Here is a 13059-nt window from a genome sequence, read left to right as displayed (position 1 = left end):
AACATCCGTTTTACTGCCGGAAATGGACGAATCTATTGTTTTTTAGGGATGTAAGCTTTTTCAGAAGCAGAGTCTCATTCAAATAAGCGGAATACGAGCATCAATTTTTTAGTTTCCCCCCCCCTCATTCAGATAGGCTCGTCTTATCTGGACGTTTACCAATTCCATACAATCCGTGGTTGGACAGTAACTGCCCTTGCCTTTATTCAATGTCAAAAAGTAATTACCGTACTATATTAACAGTTTCAAAAAGAAATCTTTACTTTTTAGATTAGTTTCGATAAAAGCTGAAAAAAATTTAATTGCTAAAATTGAATGTTAAGTCAACTTTGTTTTCGGCATTGTATTAGTATACAGTAAAACCTGTCTACAACAATACTGTTGGGACCTAAAAAAAATATTGTTATGACACTGTATCATTACAGACAAGTGGGATATTTTCACCACATATAATATTGAGCTTTACTCCATTAAAAATTAAACTAACCTAATAATTTAATAATAGGTAGTTTAATTTTTTAATAATTTTAGCCATCTAAATTATTATGAATAAAATTTGAAACTGTATTTTCGTTACTGTCATCATTAGGAACATCTTAACGCAAAGTTATATGTATATTTTTTGAATTTTTTTGTTTCATTCTTTCATTTCAAAGTTGTTTGTTACGAACATAATCTAGGTTTTTTTTTTCTCTCCATAAATAAAGAAATCATTTGAAATAGAGTTACCTTATGTACATAGGTAAATATTTTTATTATTTTTTAACAGTTGAGATGCTGTATTCATTCATTAAAATATTAGCTCATGATTAGAGAATAGCTCTATATGAATGAATGTCAAAAGGTTTCAATTTGTTTTACATGAATACTATTTTAGCAGTTATCACTGAGTTGTTTACTTTCCTACCCTTTAGTTAAATTAATGAGTTTTCTTCCCTTAGTTAGAGATCCTACCCTTAGTATTATGCGTCAAACAAGGGGGGGGGGGGGATAGGGCCGAGAGAAGTCCATATGAGTTGTGGGTGACGATTTGAAGAGGCAACATCTGTATCCAAATGTTATTTAAGTTAAAAAGGGAGAAGTACATAAAAAATGTCGTAAAAACCTTTGGTCAAAACACTCATTATGTTTGATAGTTATGTTGACTTGCATAAAAATATTAAAGCCTTAGAACAACTTCGGCGATGCTACAAAGCATTTTGAACCAGTGGTGTTCCCATAGAGTATACAGTCGAGTCCCGACTTACGCGAAGGATGCGTTCGAGACCCCTCGCGCAAGTCGAAATTTCGCGTTGTGGAACAAAGTATGTTTTGAAATTTTTTATAAGCATGCCCAATTGTTTCAGACATGTGTTAACACCCCTCAAATTGTTTCAAACCATTTCTCAACAATATATTACCGTATCTTTTATAAAGAGCTGACTTTTTATTGTATTTTAGAAAAAGCGTTACTATTTCAGATAAATTACTGTTACGATGAACAAAATCAATAGTCAATGAGAGACATGAGTTAAAACAGTACGGCACTTACATTAAGTACATAACTGCATTATAATAGCATTGAACAGCAGATATTGTAAACTTAATTATAATTTTTAAAATGATGAAGATGATGGTTTTTGCAGTGTGGGGACACCCCTCTTTCTGACTTTTTTTTAGCCACAATGAAAGAGCAGCTTCCATTTTCATGATGTTTGTCTTTTGCTCCTCAGACACTACTCCGCCAGCTTCAGTATTAAAGCTAAGTTCTGAACTTTTACGGATTTCCTTTTTTCTTCAATTTTAATAAAACGTATCGAAGATTCACTCATACCTAATTGTTGTGCTACCTTCAAAGCACTTTTTAATTGTTCAATCATATCGAGAATCTTGACCTTTTCTTTAATGCTCAGAAACTTTCTCTTTTTCTTTCCACTTTCACGAACTTAAAATGAAAACGCGCGTTTGGGAGCCATTCCATTTCATCAACGTTCATTATGTAGAATGAAGGAGAAAAAAAAAAAAAAAAAAACACGTTAAGAATCGGAGCGGTTATTTGTATAAACTAAAGCAAAGCGTTGTTTAGACTAATGTAGTATGCGAACTTCCGCTTTCAGTGATGCTAAAGAGATGAAAGTCCATTCACAAAACCAAAATTTAGTGTCAACAAAGAGCCCATTCTAAAACACTCCGCCGCTCCTTTCCAAAAAATTTCATGTTGCAGGCGAGCAATTTGTGTCCGCAATAAAAAATTCATTACTCATGAAAAACTCGCGTTATAGCCATTTCGCGTAAGTTGGATCGCGTTGTAGCGGGATCCGACTGTACTCTATATACGCTGTATACTCTCAAACATTTTTTAGACATATAGCATATACCCTCAAGTTTCAAAAATGTTCATCTTATAACATATTATATAAATGATCGCATACACATATTGTGCGTAATGGATTACTGTGGGAGTATACCGTCAGAAAAATTGATGGAAACATCACTGTTTTCAACATATATTATTTTTGTTGAAACGGTGGCTGCAACCTTGAGTAAAGATACATTTCTCACTAACGCAAACAATAAAAATAGGTTCTTTGCTCACAAAACAATAAATATACCAGTGAAGCAAGACAAAGCTTATGCTGTGAGCTTTGATGTTCTCATCGTTGAAACAGCGCACACTTTCGCACAAACTGTAACTGTACAGTTATTGTGGGCGAGGATCATTCCTGGATTTATGAATTTTGGGTCCCCCTACAAAAAATCAACAGGACCCCTAACCACCCACTGGATTGTCCCCCCCTTACCCCCTCCCCCCCCAAAAAGAGTGATTGTTACATATTTGTAACTGCTTCAATATTTCTGCTTAAATTTCGAATTCATTTGTTTAAATGTTTCATTTGTTTAATATTATTATTACATTATTATAATAGGTTTTTAACTTGCTTGTTTAAACGCTTTTGGGTAGCAGTGTGGGTTTTTTTTTTTATCCTGATTTTTGGAAACTCATTTCATTTACAAGTTATGTCAGCAGGAAAAAAAAAGTCTTCCATAATTTTATTGTGCCCCCCCCCCTCCCCTCGCTTTTGTGCGAAAGTAATATGTGTTGGGTTTCAATGATTCCTCACATTTTCACCAAAACATTACAAAAATATATTCACCTATTAAAACTTGAGTATAGTTTTTAAAAATTTATTTTGTAATATTTTACTCTTTTTTTTCTGGTTTCTTGAACCGTGGGTCCTCCCACACCTCGGGTCAGCGGGTACGTAGATCCGTGGGGCTCGAAGATCTTGATCTCCTTGTAATTCGAACTGCTAGAACTCTTCTCAAAAAGGAGATTTTTTTTCTCAAGCTATAGAAAGCTAAGATGGAGCAGAAACTTGACTCATCAGACAGTTTTAGAAGACATATCGAAAAATTCTATCTTATTCCTTGATGCCTTTTCTGGCGCGGTGGAACATCTGCTTTTTTCCAGAAAAGAAAATCAGCAGTCATGAAATTGCTTGGAAAATGTACGGACTTGCAAGAGCAAGACTCGATGCAAGTATTTTATGAAAACAATGTTTCGCATGCGCAGAGATCGCAGAAAATGGCATAAAATGCTTTGTAGTACTTTATGTGCACCTATCAAAGAGACTTCATTAGATAACTGTTGGTATTGTCCGTTTTTCACGAGAAGGCACTTCGCCACGCGCTTTTGAACGTAGAGTTCCATTTTACGCGGGGGTGATCGGTACGCAATCCACGCGCTTCTAATGGAGACAACCAGACAGCCTTGGGCGTGCATTTTAATGTGCAAAAAAGTCTTAGTGTCCTTTACATCACTTGTCTGTTGTCATTTTAGTTATTCTTACATTTTAAAAATCGCTGCTTTTACAACAAAATGCTGTTATCCGAATATACCTTCTGCCGAAAACAGCGAAATAGAATCATCGGATACCACGTGATGAAGGAGGAGTCAAGTGCCTTCTTCTGAAAAACGGACAATGACTTCGCTTTATTGAATCAGTTACAAAAAAAAAAGGGGAAAATTTAAATTCACTACCCCCTACTTCAAGTGCAGCCCAACAACTTTCATTTAGTATTTCTTATCATGTAAAGACATTGACAACGACATGAACCCCGAGGAATGGGGTTGGATTATGAAAGACAATGTGCTAAATCCAGCTGTCAGAGCAACTCAATATCCCGCTACAAATTAAATTAAAAAAACTTTCTGCACGTGCACATGCAGCGAAACTTGGCAATGCGTGTGAGTTTCGTAAGTTGGGGTTTCATTGCTCTCAGCCTATGGACACTGCCATAGACAATCACGTTTCAATGCCAGAGAAAGGAATCTCTGGGGGGGGGGGTGGAATCATATAAATGGGACAAAACTAAAGAAGAGATGGATCTGCATACTATTGAACATTCTTTCTATGATTTGCTACAAATATAAAGGTACATATTTACATTTTCTAGTTGCAAATCATTTCACTGCGAAATTAGTTTTGAATTAACTGTTTAACTCTGATGTTTTTATGAAGCCACGATGATTCTTTCATAATGTAGAATTTTAATACTACTCTTATTTTTAATAATACTTTACATTCATAATGAAACTATGTTCATAATCTATTTTAAATTGATCGTTTTAAGCAAAAAGGTCTTCAATAGTTTGAAGTATGTATTATGTTATAATTTTATTCGATTTAACGTAAAAAAGTACATCAATTCCCCCTCCCCCTCGGAGAAAAAAAAAGATGCGTGTAAAAAAAAAAAGTCTCTTTTTATCCATTCTAAGTCTCTTTTGCCATTTAAGGTGACAGAACAAACTTTTGTGTGAAGAGAATTTCCCTGTCCAGGAAATCCAAGTTATATTATTATTTTTTTAAAGAAAAATTTTAAAGTTACAATGAAACAAGTATTTCCTGATCTGTTTTAAAAATTGGTTTTTATGCAAAAAGCTCTTTAAATACTTGTAATATCGATTTGGTTATGGTTTTATTCAACTCAGCGTAAAAAACTACGTTTGAAATGATACCCCCACTTCCCTAGATAGCAAAGTTGAAATTTCCCTACTCCTCCCCGCAAAAAAGGGGGAGGTTTACATCAAAAAGTTGGGGACTTTTGAGATGTCGTTTAGGAAGATATAACGAAGTTTTTTGTGAAGAAAAATCTTGTGTATTTATTTTTTCCAATTAAAATGCTTTTTATTAGACTACAACGAAATCTTTACCTTTTCTTTAACTGTCAGAAATTTTCTCTTTCTCTTTCCATTTTTACAAAATGTAGATAAACAACGTGCTTAAGTGAAATTATGTTTCATCAAATCATATTAGAAGGAGAAAAATAAATGAAATATGCGAAGTGGGATTATTTGTTTACACTAACAGAGCGATGTTTAAGCTAGTATGGTGTGAAAAACTTCTGCTTTCAGTGATGGTAAAAGGAGAGTTCTTTCACGAAACCAATATTTAGTAATCAATAACGAAGGCGCTACGAAGATCTATGACAGCCTTCCGAAAAATTTCATGTCGCGGGCGAAGAATTTGTGTTTGATCTCAAATTCGTTATGTTTGAAAAACTCACGTTATAGCCATTTTGCGTAAGTCGAATGGCGTTTTAGCGCGAGACCACAGTTTACTATTTAATTGTCTCAAAAAAAAAAAAAAAAGAGGAAAGGAAAAAAAAAAGCATAAGATTTGATTATGATAGTTTGCTAGTAATTAATGTGAAGAAAATAAAACATCTTAACTACGTATAAATAAATTGAGGAACAGTGCCAAATTACATACTCCTGATAAATAATTATATAGTAAAAAAATATTTCTTTAAAGGAAAACTTGTGAAAAAAGCTTCAAAATAAGCATAAGAAACACACTTTTAAGAAAGCTTTGAGGTTGATGAACTGAATTGGCGAAGCGAATCCCTCCAAAAATCTTGGTGGTTTGAGTTGTTGCTAAGTTTGAAAAGTTTAAAATCGACAACTCAATGCGATAAAGTTCAGCGAAGAAATTAACTTGTTGACTTCATTAACAATTACATCTACAGCTAATATTATTCATTTTTGCTTTCGGCAACGACTAAAGAGCTTGTCCCACCCGAAGAGAGATAGTACCTATAATAGAACCTTTTTAAAAAGGGAACAAATAATAATGATTTCGCCATCTGGCAGGCGCAGCAACGCAAACGATTTTCAAACCACATTTGAAGATGAATTATGATAAGGACGAACTACAATTCCAGCGGTTCAAATGTTATTTCCGATGTGGTCAGAATCTAAACTAAATAATACCTTCCCAAGAAACCGACAAAACTAACCCTTTCGATTCAAAAACAATTTGTCAAGCAGGATTGAGAGATCTGCAATTACGAGGTACGTTTTTCGAATTCAGATTGGAAACTTCTTGAAATTTGAAACTGTTTTCTCCATGTTAAAGATGCCCACATCGATGAGTGATGTTCTAACCGCCAATTCTATTCAATTAAATAAGCCCAAATGGAACTTATTAGCGACCAAGCATTTCCTTTTATTTGCAACCAGCAATCAACCAGTTTTTCAGCTGCGTTAAGCTATGTTCGGTACTGAATTTATAATGGAATTATAATTCCAATGAGCATGTCTAGAATGCTGAGAGCATATAAGCCTTTTTTCCATGAAATATATGTAGTTTTTTTTCTTTTCTTTTTTTCCCCATCACCATATGTGATTGTTTGGAAAATCATTCTAAAAAAAAAAAAAATAATAATAAGTTCTACTATCATAAGCGGATTTTTTTTTTCTATTCAATTTTGTGGTTTCTGTGGTAATGCTTGTGAAAAGTTTTTTCCTCTTTATTATCTTTTTTTTTAATCCCCCTCTCCCCTTTAACGTTGAGCTTCCAACAGTGTAAGTGAGTCATTATTTTATTGTATCCGAATGGTCGGAAACAAAGTAAATAGTATAGTTTTAACTTTCAAGGACATAAAAACATTTTCTTTTATTTGTTTCTTATAACAGCTCAAGCAAAAGAGTCACATTTTATTTCACTTACACACCATAACAACTTAAAATGATATTTAGCAAAATTTCACAATGTCAGTAGCATAGTTAAAGTTAAAACGAATTGTGTCTTAAACGTTTTGGTTATTAAATAAAAGATTGGTGTTTGATATAGCTCGAGTTCGAAGTCTTTCTGATATTTCTGATAGACAATATCTTGTCCTGATTTTCAGCTTTTTGTCCTGATATTCCGGATTAAAAAAAAAAATTAATAATTTCTTTCTCAGCTAGAATGCAGTGTATAGATCCCCAATTATGAGTTCTAAACTTATTTCTTTCCGCAAAAAGCCCAATTCTCTGAATTTGCTCCATGCTAATAGAAATATTTGATTCTTTCTGAAAAACTTTTGTTCTGTAGATGATAATCATTTTCAGAAGCTTTTAAACAAAATCTTTTGGTACTATTTAAATGAAATTTCTGTAATTTCTATGATCTGTAAAGCAAAACACAATTGTTTTTTTTTCTTCTGAATATTCCAATGTTTAACAAGTTCTTGACCGAAAACTTCATTCCGGGTTTGAAATTTGAATCTGTTTGCACCCTATAAATTTTTTTTTTTTTGAATAGAAAGGATTTTTAAAAAGAAAAAATATTTCAACTTGTCTAATTATTGTTTACAAACGTTCTTTCTTCAGTGATATATAACAATAGAGTCTGGGAAATCCGAATCTCGAAGGTTCAAAGTTACGTTTTATCCTAGGTACTTCATTTTAAATTATATGTATTTGTTAGTAGCTAAAAATTTGATTTTCATTAAAATCTGAAAATAGAAATATTTTGTTGCTGTAAAACTTATTGACTCTGTTCTGTAAACAAAGAAAAAAAAACATTGAAAGGTTAGTTATGCTTTGGTTGCCTTGCACGTACAAATGCGTATGGATATCGAGGGAAAAAAAATAGATTAAAATTCGTCTAGAAGTAATAAAAAGGAAATTTCTGTTGAGAAGTTTGAGTGATAATTTTTTTGTGTGTGAAGACAATAGTTCCTATTCTTGATACAATGAAGTGAAAGGTGATCCTCCTCATGTCTTCCGAGTTGTTTAAATTGTAAACGTGGAATAATTTTCTGGATAATCCGAGTTATCAGTAACCTGAGGTGCGGTGAGTCCCAATTACCTTGGATTTTTGAGTTTCCACTGTATTACAAAACTACATGTTGATAGGGGAGGGGGTATACTTATACTCATAAATTTTAATAGGAATAGTGAAATTATAAATTTGTATCTGAAAAAATGCTGAATTTTATAGCAGTTACATCCCAACGTGTTACCGAGTAAATGTATTAGTAATATCAGAAACTTCCTATTTCAGTTATTTACAAAATTTCTTTGTGTCAATGCTAGTGTTTCCATTTTTACTTGAAAAATTATACACATACACCAGTAAACTTGACTACAACATGTGCTATGCCAGTACAAAGCCAAACGTTGTCAACAGCTTGTTATAGAAGGATGTTTGCAATTTCTGCAAAGTAATTAAGTACAAGAAAATTTAAACAGTATAGTATTTGGTATTTGCTATAATTTTTTCATTGCTTCTATTTATTTGAGTCAGTGCTCTTAATTGAATTATTGGAAACGTTTCTGCTCTAATGCAGCAGTTATTGCCTTAGAAACGATATTTTGCATTGCAGAAAAGTACGATTTTTATTAAATTGTGCGTTTAAATAGTAGCTGGCAATGGAAGTGTGTACTTCTTTTTCGCTAGGGAAGCACAGGAATAGCATAATAATGAAAAAAGTTCAAATAGATAGCATTCAAACGAAAAAAACGTTTTTGACGCAAAATTTATTTGTGATCGTGCCCCCATTATCGAGATATAAAATTATAAAGTCATGCCAAAATTTTACAAAAAGCCCCAAATTTAAAAACTTGACGAAAAACTTAAGGTTTCACGTGGTCTCACTTTTTGCACGTGGCAGGATATCCATCTGCAATGCTTGTGAAAGATGGCCTCCATTTCTCACCGAAACTCGCTAAATTTGGCGACTTTTCTTAATATTTTGGTGGACATGAAGACCTCTGATTTCTATAGCGGGGACATGAGGGCAAATAATGCGTCCAGAAATTCATTTCACTATACGCTCATTTTATTACTACTTGTTAAATTTTTTAAAAGTGATTGTACTACGATATTATTTCTTAGTCAGAATCCCTTTCTTTACCTTTCCTTTCTAACTGATTTTGAAATTTTATGGAATTGTAAGATGATATCGAAAATCGTTACTGTAGGGTCTGTTATTGTAATCCAATAGCCCAAATTTTGCACAGCAAGACACTAAGAATTCCTCTTAAGTTTTCAAGAAAATGTATTGTTAGGTTAAATTGTATAAATTGCGCTCTTTAAACGAAATGTTTTGTTAGTTTTGGTTGACATATTTGAATTTTTTAACAAATTTATTGATAAATAAGAATTACAGCCATTGTTTTTACTCACTTTCAGGTACTTTTTTTTCACTCCTACGAAATTTTATTCAATTAATTAAATACCTTCACGAGGACCATTCACTGGTATTATGGCGATAAGATAGAGCCCGATTTTGCTAAACATACTAAAAATGTTAAGTATCCTGATTTTTTTTCAAGCCAGTACAAAGAATGTTATTATAAGGAATTAATAGAGAATACATACGATATAGAAATGTGCTCTCGTGGTGCTTCGTTTTTTAATGAAACAGATAAAAAAAATATAAGTATGAAAATAAAGAAATATGTGTGGTGCAGGGGTGCTCTGATGGAATTACGTGGGAGGTCACTGTGACCTACCAAAAATTTCCTTATTCGGCAAATTTTGTCTGAGACTCGGCAAAATTATCATCATTCTGCAAAATTTGGAGCTCTATTCGGCAAAATCATCACCATTCGGCGAAATTTAAAGTTCTATTCGGCAAAATTATCATCATTCGTCGAAATTTGGAGTTCTTTTCGGCAAAATTTTCATTTCGCTGTTCCGGTGGAACATTGACGTAACTGCAAATAGTAATTTTACAGGAGAACCAAATATACATTATTATTTTACTTATCACCTCATCTTCGGTAAAATGAAACATAGTTGAATTACTGCCCTGGTGACTAAAAGTTGAAAAACAAATCTGTCAGGGTTCCTCCGAATGGGGTAGCCACGTTTGGACCCAGTGACGACAATAAATCATTTTCAATTAATTTTGCACCGTCAGTGTTCCATCGGAACAGCGATTTGGTGAAATTTGGAGTTCCATTCGAAAATTTGAGAATTTTTTCTCTCCCAAAAATTTAAGTTCGGGACGCCCCTGCGTGTGTAAGTGTGTACACTACATGCATCCCATGAAATTTCGGATATTTTCTTTGTATGTACGGAACAAACATCCATTAATCCTCATTATTCTGGTTTTCTTGCTTGATTTGAATAATAATAGATGGAATCTTAACGGAAAAGTCTCCCCAGCTTATTTTTCTAAAAAAGAAACGGCAAATCGTCGCATCCAAATTTCATCACGTTCTTCACCGCCGCCCTGAGTTATGTGTAGCGGGAAACAAAATTAAAGCTAAGTATTATTTGTATTACGTCTGATTATAGCCTGTACGATGCTAATGGTTCCTGACAGGGCGTTGTAACGAGTTTGCATGTTGCGGCTAAAAAGAACACGGGTGATTTGCAGGCGTCCTCTTTTTCTTTCTTTTCACAAGATAGCTGCTTTTTGTGGCAGTGTTTGGGTAGAGTTAGTGTCAGAGAAATCAATTTCTTGCTTTGGGAGGAACGCGAAACACTTGGGTTTTATTTGGAGCGAGATAAATGAGCTGGTGCTGCTTTTGGCTGTGTATCGCTGAAAACTATTTTGTTCGAGATATTTTAGAACTTTTGCGGTACTTTTGTATCTTTCTTTCTTTAGCAAATGAGAGGAACAGGGAGGACTAGGGGGGTACATTACATTTTACCTAAGACTTTTCCTAAAACGCCTGTATGCCGAATTGATGACAGCGAAATTTGAATGAAATGAACAAATTTTATGTTTGTAGAAATTTGACATTTGACACGTTCAGAGAACTTTGCACCTACCAATCGCTTGGTTTATCGGTTTTAAATGCTCAGATAATTCTGAGCAAGTGGATCCCCGAGGAACTTTATTTGACTATATGTGTATGATGCAAAAAAAAAAAAAAAAAAAAAAAAAAAAAAAAAGAGAAAAATACATTTATTATTAGTTACAATTTTGAATTTTTACATCCAAAATGGAGTTATCACAGTTGTTTTACATTTGTCATATATAATGCTATTGTATTTTGATTTTTTACATACCACATAGAAGAAAAATATATTTAGGCAAGTGGCATCTTGATATCTCAAATTATTGCTGAATTATCTAAGGTTAAAATCTAGCCAAAAATATTTTCGTCAATTTTGTCTTAATTTCAAAGAGCAATATCTCAAAAGGGTCATCTTGAATTTTGTTTTTCTTCATATCATTAAAAGAATGCACTTTTATGAAACAAAAAACGTTTGTTTCATTTTTGAGACACACCTGATTAAATAGGAAATATAGTTCAAAAACTTGTGCGTCATTCCATGTTGAATCAATGAAAAAAATTAGATCTTATAAATTCACGTCAAACAATTCTAATAAAATTTAAGGGATCTACTGTATCTGGGTTTTGAGAAAAAAAAATTGTTTTAGATTTTTTTGACGTTAGTTTTTGTGTGAAAGCCCCCTCCCCCGCCCCCCCCCCAAAAAAAAAATCTCTAAAAATGGTAAAAAGTAAAGTTTTGGTACAAGGTTTTTTTTTTTGTTTTTTTAATTTAAAGCTCTTGTGATTTAAAATAGTGTGTCACTTCGCAAAGTTATGCGACATTAGTATGTCAAGGTCATAAAAAGCAGAGTTTGGTATTTCAAGAAGGGAAAAAAATAATTAAGATAGAGATTTAGATATTTTTAGACATTGCAGTTTTTTCCGCCATATAATTGTTAATAACAGTAATTGAAAATGTGATAAGCAGTAACTATTTTCACTACCATAGATGTGGATAAAAATTCAGACCGGGATTGTAGTTGGCTCATAATGAAAAAAATGGCTTTTTACTGGCTCACCATTTAACTTACTGAAGTTATGTAGCAAGCAATAGACATTGGTATCTTCTGAAGGTATTTACACAAAAATTGCAGGGGGCAAAATACTCTTAATACCATATGGTAAGCATAGTTTACTTCTTTCTTTGAGTGGTTCTGACTCCTTTTTTTTTGTTCTCCTTCTGCGGTCTACTTTTGAAATAACATTATTCACAGGTGCATTATTCACAGGTACAGGCAAATTCTCAAAGTTCGGGCATTAGAAGGAACATGAAGTTCCACGTGAATGTAACAAAATTTTCCCTCCACTATCATTTGTCGCTTGTCCATTCGATACTTTTTGGATGCAAATGTTTGGATAGCATACTTGCTGACCAATTTGGACTATTTTTCAAAAGAGTATAAATATTCTAGTTTTATTCTTAGGAAAAACATTATTTATTTAATCTGCGACAATTGTGACAGAAGCCTTTTTAAAGACCATTCTTTGATTTACTTCTGCCTTCAGCTTTACAGATAAATGAATTGTTTTGTCAGAAAAATATATTTTAAATTTGTAACTCTTTTGGACAACGTTTGTACGTGAAAAAAGATTTTCAAGATATACTAAGATAAATACTAATGCAAATTAAACGCTGAACCTGGTGAAAGCCTGAAACTCGGACATTTGAGCTAAACTTCGAGCTTTTTTATTCCACAATTGCTCCATTTTGAATCTTTTAAAACTTGACTAAAGCTGAACAATGATCAACCAGTGGGTTTGTTTTTTATGGAATTTGTTTTGCATGTATTTTCTTTCTATCATTTCAATTTGTATCAATGCTTATACTTCTATATTTTCAAATTATGTTTTCACTCCTATTATGAACTACTGAGCAACATCGAACTATAAAAATTCTCCGAAATGATGTGTGTGTGGGAGTTTTTTTTTCCTTTTTGGCTTGTTGCTTAATACTTGCTGCGCAAGGGATTCGCCAATTTCTTTCTGTTGTTGGAAGAGGTTCGCAGAGAAAAAAA

This window comes from Uloborus diversus, chromosome 7, assembly GCF_026930045.1.
Source record: "Uloborus diversus isolate 005 chromosome 7, Udiv.v.3.1, whole genome shotgun sequence".
Taxonomy (NCBI): Eukaryota; Metazoa; Arthropoda; class Arachnida; order Araneae; family Uloboridae; genus Uloborus; species Uloborus diversus.
This window is presented reverse-complemented; position numbering follows the sequence as displayed.